General features: G+C 32.0%; 1 long non-coding RNA gene across 1 annotated transcript; it reads right to left on the minus strand.

Annotated features, from left to right (window-relative positions):
* Window positions 1–4298: 4298 nt before the first annotated feature.
* Window positions 4299–5122, minus strand: LOC115883730. Its single transcript, XR_004050441.1, has 3 exons — window positions 4939–5122; window positions 4780–4887; window positions 4299–4727 (listed from the first exon to the last, which is right to left on the minus strand). It is a non-coding gene; the product is annotated as an uncharacterized LOC115883730 (long non-coding RNA).
* Window positions 5123–8575: the final 3453 nt, after the last annotated feature.

Raw genomic sequence — 8575 nt, forward strand, 5'->3', positions numbered from 1 at the left:
GATGCACTTTGATGTTTTATCCCAAGATAGAAATAAAGCAAAATGTTGCTGCTGCAAACAAGTTTTTTCGATATCCGTTAGGAAACTTATATAGACATATGAGAAGAGTTCATCCCAGTGTGGCCAGATTTCTCACGGCGTAGTCGCCACGCAGACTCCAATTTATCGCCCAAAATCGCCACTTTAAGGCGATTTTCGAGTACTTAACAGTTTGTTATGGTTGATAAACATGCTTTAAACGTCAATAGTCAACCGATCGGTAGCTAAATGACATTTAAAAGCATTGTTTATCTGTCAACCATAACCAGCGGTGGTTCGCTCGAAGTAGTTTACATCCCAACCAATAGATGGTATAAGAAAAAAAAACAATCGGTTATCTTAAATCATTCTTATTGCTTAGCTATACTTATATATGTACCGCTTTACAAAAGCTGTTCACAAATGTTAATACATCATCAATATCAATAATTAATAGTAGAATCTTGAACATTTTCTGATAGTTTTAAGGAGTAGTTTTATTATTATTATACATCAATTCGAGAATTAAATTTAGAAAACATATCTGTCGTGGGTTCAAAAGATTTGCAACATATTTGCCTAACATAAAAAAATAACGAATTACCATTATCGAATTTAATAAATTTAGCATCATTTGATTTCTGATTTTACATTTGACCAGATTCATTATTGAGAATGTTCTTTCCACAACAGCATTGAGGACGGGCAAACTGAGAAATGTAAACGCCAATAAAGAAAGATCTTAAACATTAATTCGCTCGTTGCTTTTATGTCACAACTTTTTCCAAAAAGTTACCGCGTCGTCTGGGATGTTTCAAATATTTCCGCCCAGTTATTTAGTATATTTCGGTACTGTGCCTCTAGGTCAGTCAAGGTTCCGATTTGCATACATTAAAGGTAGCTTCAAATTTTTTTTCGTTTTTGGTTTAAAATCAGACCTGACTAAAGTTTCGTATTTGTAAAAATACATCTAAATGATTAGCATTCTATTTATTAATTGTGTTAAAAGATCTTTGATAAATTGAAACATTTTTTCTTTTTTATACCTATTATTTCTTCAGAATTTAGTTATTGCATCTATTTCTGTTCAAAATAATAAATCAAGATCACAAGAGTCTAGGTCTAAAAAAAATTTTGATCGTATTTCATTACATTACTTAAAAGCTCCAGATTCTTTATCAAGATGAATAATTATCAGTGGCTTAATAATTTGTCCTGCTAATGACCATATTGTTGTAATTACGTCCTCAAATGCTTTATAGAAACTACATTTGCACTTTGAAAATATAAATTAAGATAGTATATCTGTTTTAATATTGACATAAAAAGTTAAATAAACCTTGTTAGTTTTATTTTTTATAAGCATTACTCAATTGTGCACTGTGACATCTTTCTTTATTAGCGTTTATTGTAAAAAATGTTTCTAGTTCTAAATATTGGGCTAAAATTTTCTCCACTGCTCGGTATCTCGACAACCAACGTGTACCAGATAATTTTGTCATCTTAGTAAATTTGTTATCATTGTTTATTAAACTAACATTTCTTTATATTTACTTTGTCTTAGAGTGCTATTTTGAAACCAATTATGTTTCTTTAAGTAAGAAATCAATTTCATCAGCAAATATTTCCGCGAGGCCTCAGCTAACAGAGATGTAGGCTATGACATATACATTTTTACAAGTACTAAATTATTTAGCTCAAATTTAGTTTTTAAAAGGGTAAAAGAGAATGATTTTTTTCCGCATAAATTAGATCCCCCATCTGTACCTAGTCCTATCAGATTTTTAGAGGCAATTTAATTGATTCAAAATTCCCACATACTTTTCAAACAAAACCTGAGCAGTAGCTTCAACTACACTAATAAATGATAAAAAATTGTGTAACAACATCATTTCTTTTTGAGAATAATACTTTATCATTATGCATAATAATTCTGTTGGTGGACACATCCGTCGACTCATCTAAAATAATAGAAAATGGAGAAGTACCTACGTCTTCAATTAATTCATTCAGTATGATGGAGCTATCACATTCTTGATTATGGCTGAACATTTTGTCCTGTGAAGATGTAACTTCGTGGTGGTTGAGATCGAAACGATGTTGGTTCGTTCGTTATCATTAAAGCTGTTAATGATGTCTGTCAGGTGGTCGACACTTCGAATAGTTGTGTGAGTAGCTACGTAACAAGCCAATATTATTTCTTTTTTTAATGGAATTATTTGCTACAGATATACCTAAAAGTAAAAAATTAATGTGTAACTAAAAAAATAAAACATACACTGCAGAAAGTTATTAACATACCAAAACTTGAAGGGGTAATTGACGTTTATCCACCTTACAGGCTTGCTGTTTGTGTTTAGAGGTATTTGCATGCTTTTCAGATCAGATTTGTGGGACCTCAATCCAGTTTCACACTTTGCAATAGCTCGGAAACATCTGAATTGGGGTTGGGATTAGATGTGAGCCAAGCTACAATAACAACAATTTCTATTTCTACCAACCATAACCAAACCAACCAGTAATCAACGCGCCAATAACTACTAATAATTAAAACAACTGTCCCATGGGGGTAACATCATGTCTACTTTCTAAATAGCAAGATAACACCAAATGCAATAAGGTTAGAAAATAAAAATTTTAAATTACGTTTCCATAAAACCCTGCTTAAACATGAATAAAAATGTTATAAGTTATGTTATGTAGGTAATAATACAACCATGATATTCTACCAAAGTCTAACCCAAACGACCACAGAAAACAGGGATATGTGGTTTTACTTTACGGAAATGTTGTTTTTACTTCTGGTAATTACTCTCAACAAGGCTTCACGTTCCATTCCTTCTTGTGTTTTTTTTTCATATTTCGCCCATTTACCCATAGTCTAAATGCGACAGGCGACACAAATGCAAATATATTATAGTATAAATCACAGGTATAAATCTCTGGTATAAATAAGATTAACAGAACACGAACGCCTAAAAGTCCCTAGATATATAAAGTACCGCAATTGGTTTGTTCAATGTTATTGGCGCCAAAATGGCGGATTTTTGTGGTATTTCTGGAAAAACTGTAGTGGTAGGACTGTTTAAATGTCACATTTGTCTGAATTTGTCATGTCAAATGTAGAGAAGCTGTCAATTTCAGGTTAAAAATATTTATCCACATATTTTAAAATAATTATAAAGCCACTAAAATGCTACAAATTTATTAGTTAATAATGTATAGGCGTCGATATCTTTAGTGAAGAAATGTGTATTACACGAAAAGGCCGCCATTTGATGTGTTTTCTAACATCGTCGATATTCAATACACGTTAGGTAGTGGATTGAATTATTTGTAGTATAACCTATTGGTACATAAAACTTCATTATAGAACAAGACAAGACCACAATAGATCTGGGAAGGTCGCAGTGGGTCTGGCCGAGATCAACCTCTAGAAATCTAATCTAGAACAAGACAAAGACCGTATTTGCAAACTACCATACATATCTTTTAAAAAGGATGCTAAGTGTAAGTGAAATCTCTACGTAATCATTCCCTAAAATGTTTAGTGTAGTTTAGTTTTCAACATTTTGCAGCAAGAAGTTTAGATAAATCTACAATATATTATCATCAGACCAAACGAAGGATAATTATTTAAAAGAATAAGTTATGTTATGATACATATATAGATTTGGATGACATCGCTTCAGGTGGTTTTACCAGTCAGGACTAACAGGGATATTAATCAAAACAATGAAAAAAAGCTCAAATAAATTTGATCCTAATAACAAGAATGTTGTTTATGCATATGCTAACTATATAGTTATTTTCATGGACTTAAATAGATTAGTTTTTATGTATTTATTGATAGTAATTAATATTTTTTGGTTCATATTGTAATTACTAATAAAAAGTAAAGAATATAATGTAAGCATGTAAAGTTATATTTAAAAATTTGGTCTTATACTGTCAGTTATAAATAAAAGTGTGTGATTTAAATTTGATTTTTATACATGGCATAAAATTGTTAAGATTCGTTTGAAGTTTTACATATTGTCGAGGTAAAATTATGCCTACTTAATTTATGTATAACAATAATTACAGTTATTTCAATGTTAAATTTATAGCAGTATAACTTTTTTATAATAATGATACTTAAACATTATGACTATGACACTTGTTGTTTTAAAAATATAACATTAAATTGCAGAGCAAAATATATTTTAATTGAATTATGTGGTATTAACTTGCTTTTATTCAACTAATAATAAATTTGTTGTATAAACATGACTCCATAACATACAAACCTTAATTATACAGCACACATAAAGAGCCCCTATGCGTTTCAAGCTTCTTTCTAAGTTATTTATAAAATAAGTGCACAATTACATACCTAAAATGCTGAAACTACCTGAAGTCATACTAACTGAAACAATCTTTCTATCAATATATTAATATATTTCAAAAATAGCAGGTATGTATCATATCAATTTAATTATTACATTTATTTGTTTCAACCATGGTTCAAAATTTTCTCGTATAAAAGCCGGCCTTCAAATTTAAGTTTGTAGCTTATTCATAGTTCCAAAGACTTTCGTTAAATCATGCTTATTTGTCAAAACTAACTACAGCATAACTGGTATAATAGGGAAAGTTTACTTATGGTATAGGTATCCCGTTCTCATCAACAAACAAAGTTTTTCCAATTGTTTCGACTGAATTAAGTACTAAAATTCTAAATGTTATTCCAACTTTATTTCTTCTTACCTATTAACTTACTTCTGTTGGCGTACTTTGCGCTAAAAGGTAACATAAAATAAATGCTAATACAAATGAAAAACACTTGTACGGAAACCATTCGTTTATAACCTCTTAACATATATAGGCCTAAAAAATTAAATTTATGAAATTGAATATTAATATACCACCTGATATTACGTTAAAATGAAGGTAAACTGTAGATAATAAACGTAATTCTATTACAATTAATAAATATTTTATTTTACGGCTTGCCTGTCAATGTTGGTCGGCCATATTGGCGCCGGACCGACCAGCTGCTTAAAAAGCCGAAACAGCGAAATGTTGGCCTCCTTTTTAAATTTGCCGCTAGTTTTGGCGCCAATATGGCGTAATTGCGGTACTTTATATATCTAGGACTTTTAGGAACGCCCTGAACGCAGCGCCAGTTTTCTAGTGTCAGAACAGGGTGCGGAGAAACCAGAGATATTGGGAGAAACTAAACTTTTCTTCTTTGAGTTGTAATGGCCTATTAATATACACCTTTACGATATTACGATTCGACAGATAATGATCAGCCGATATTTTGATTTCGCTTAGTCGCACAATTGATTTTGAACGTCTAATTTGCGACTCTTGCGATTTTGCTAAAAAATGGTCGCCAAATTTTGAAAAAAGTAGCCCAAATTGCGACAAATCGCCCAATCTGGCCACACTGGTTCATCCTACTATACCAATTATGAGATCTGCAGTTCCCGAACCGTTTATCAATATCAATCGCAATCTGAATCAAATAATGATAATGATGGTAAGTAATTTATTTTCTAGCTTACTCAGGCAATTGAGATAATTAAGTGTTGCATTTATTTATCGGGTAACTATATTTTTTAGAACCCACAACAAATAACGGCGCTAGTCAGACAAAAAAATATAAACCATCGCCATCAGAATTACAAACAGATATAACATCTTATTTGAAGACCACCAAACTTATGTCAATAAATAAAAGTAAAGAATTGGACAGTCAGTTGTTAAGAATGATTATTAAAAGATATTACCCCTTCTCTTTAGTTGAAGATCCGGAATTTATCCAATTAATGAATATGGCTGCCCCCGGATATAAAGTACCAACAAGAAAAACTTTAAGTGAAGGGCTGATGTTACAAACATATCAGAACACTAGAGTATCTATACAGGAACAGCTAAATTCTATTGATTTTTTGTTTTTACTCTTGGCTTTAGGTCGTTGGGGTTGCAAAGATGTTTCTAGATTTTGTTCATTATTTTATTTTATGACGACGTTTCGACAGTATATGTCTTTTTCAAGCCTCTCGAACGTAGATTCCTACAGAGTTAAAAATTGTTAAAACTGGACAAAACACAATAACACATATTAACTATTATTTTAATTGTTTTTGGACATCACACTTTAGTATAGAGCACGTATGTATTTCCTAGCAGACCGTTCTGTATAAAACACATTTATCATTTCAATACCCGATGTCTACTCGATGTCTCTACAGTAGACATCGGGCATTGAAATGATAAATGTGTTTTATACAGAACGGTCTGCTAGGAAATACATACGTGCTCTATACTAAAGTGTGATGTCGACTAAACTCGATGTCTCTACAGTAGACATCGGGTATTGAAATGATAAATGTGTTTTATACAGAACGGTCTGCTAGGAAAACATACGTGCTCTATACTAAAGTGTGATGTCGACTAAACTCGATGTCTCTACAGTAGACATCGGGTATTGAAATGATAAATGTGTTTTATACAGAACGGTCTGCTAGGAAATACATACGTGCTCTATACTAAAGTGTGATGTCGACTAAACTCGATGTCCCTACAGTAGACATCGGGTATTGAAATGATAAATGTGTTTTATACAGAACGGTCTGCTAGGAAATACATACGTGCTCTATAAAGTGTGCGAAAATGTCCAAAAACAATTAAAATAATAGTTAATATGTGTTATTGTGTTTTGTCCAGTTTTAACAATTTTTAACTCTGTAGGAATCTACGTTCGAGAGGCTTGAAAAAGACATATACTGTCGAAACGTCGTCATAAAATAAAATAATGAACAAAATCTAGAAACATCTTTGCAACCCCAACGACCTAAAGCCAAGAGTAAAAACAAAAAATATATAGTATACAGGTCAAAGAAACGAAAAAAAAAATTCTATTGATTATGTCAGTGTGACAACAAATTCATGGACTTCGATAACTAATGAAAATTATACAGCAATTACTGCTCATTATTTGTTAGAAAAAAATGATAATCTTACGTTAAAGTCGCACTTAATAGATTGCTTTACATATAGTGACCGACACACTGCTGAAAATTTAATTGCTCTTTTAATAGGAAAATTCGAGGAATTTGAAATAGACAAGAAAGTTGTCTGCATTGTAAGCGATAATGCTGCTAATATTCTAGCAGCGAGCGGTAAGAAACGGTGGTTGGAAATCAGCTGTTTTGCACATTCGCTTAATTTAGTAGTACAACGCGGATTAAAAGCAGCTCTTTTTATAAATAAAATTAAACATATTGTTACATACTTCAAACAAAGTTCAGCAGCTCTTTCAAAATTAAACCAAATCGAAAGTTAAATGGGGTTGCCACAATTAAAATTGAAAACTCCACCTTGGATATGATCGAAAGAGCGGTAAAGATTAAGGCATAAGGCACTAATCTCTACCTTACCATTAGGAAATCCCGAGTTAAATACAATAAGTACTGAAGAGTGGATTGTTTTGGAAAAACTAGTGGATATACTAAATATCTTTAAAGACATTACTATAGAGATAAGTGCTGAAAAAAACGTTACCAAATCTAAAGTTTTAATATTTGTTAATGCTATTTATCATCATATTCAAGAACATTATAAACATTATATGCAAGTCAAAGAACCAGAATTAAAAGCTGTCCTGGAAATATTTAGAGATAATGTTTCCAAGAGATTTACCGATGTGGAAAATAATGAGATTTTTCCAGAGTCGACAGTACTGGACCCAAGGTTCACAAAATACGGATTTAGAAATGAACAAAAATACAATAGTTGCGTTTTAACATTAAACAAAAAAATTATCTTCTCTATATCCCAATCCAAATAGTTCCGGCAGTAATGTTACACAAGCCACCGATAGCCAGTCGACTAAGCCAGAACAATCAAGATTATCAACAAAATGGTCACTTTTCGACAAAGCAGTAAGCAATTTAGTTCAAGAAACCAATCCTACAGCAACAGTTATTATAGAATTTGAACGCTATCTCGCCGAACCGTTGGTTAACCGGGAGGATGATCCACTGAAATGGTGGTATGGACGGCGACACGTCTATCAAACTGTCTATAAATATATAAAAAGTAGGCTTTGTATACCTGCCACTTCCGTTCCTTGTGAACGCACTTTTTCGAAAGCAGGACAAATTGTAACTGAAAAACGATCACAAATAAAATACAAAAAAGGTCTCTCAAATATTGTTTTTGAATAGTAATTTATAGCTTCGTTTTTATGATTTTTTTGTGTTAACTATTTACCCATTATTAATGTTGTTGCGGTTGGTCACCTTAAAATGATAGCTCGAAGGACCATAGATAATTCTTTATTTTACTTGTAAATTTAACAACAAATTTTTACTTTTAACTGAAAAAATGTCTTTCTTGCTGAGGTTCGCAGCCATCTTCTTTTCAAGCGTCGCAAGCGAAATCGACCTTGTCGACCGACTGCTTGTAGCGCCCTCTCTTCGAAACCTCCTTGAATCCCGAGGCGATTCATATTACAGAAATCATAAAATCCGAACATACCGGCCACCTTAAATGTTTCCGAACT

This window comes from Sitophilus oryzae, unplaced genomic scaffold (genome assembly GCF_002938485.1).
Source record: "Sitophilus oryzae breed Bouriz unplaced genomic scaffold, Soryzae_2.0 scaffold_1977_pilon_pilon, whole genome shotgun sequence".
Classification (NCBI taxonomy): Eukaryota; Metazoa; Arthropoda; class Insecta; order Coleoptera; family Curculionidae; genus Sitophilus; species Sitophilus oryzae.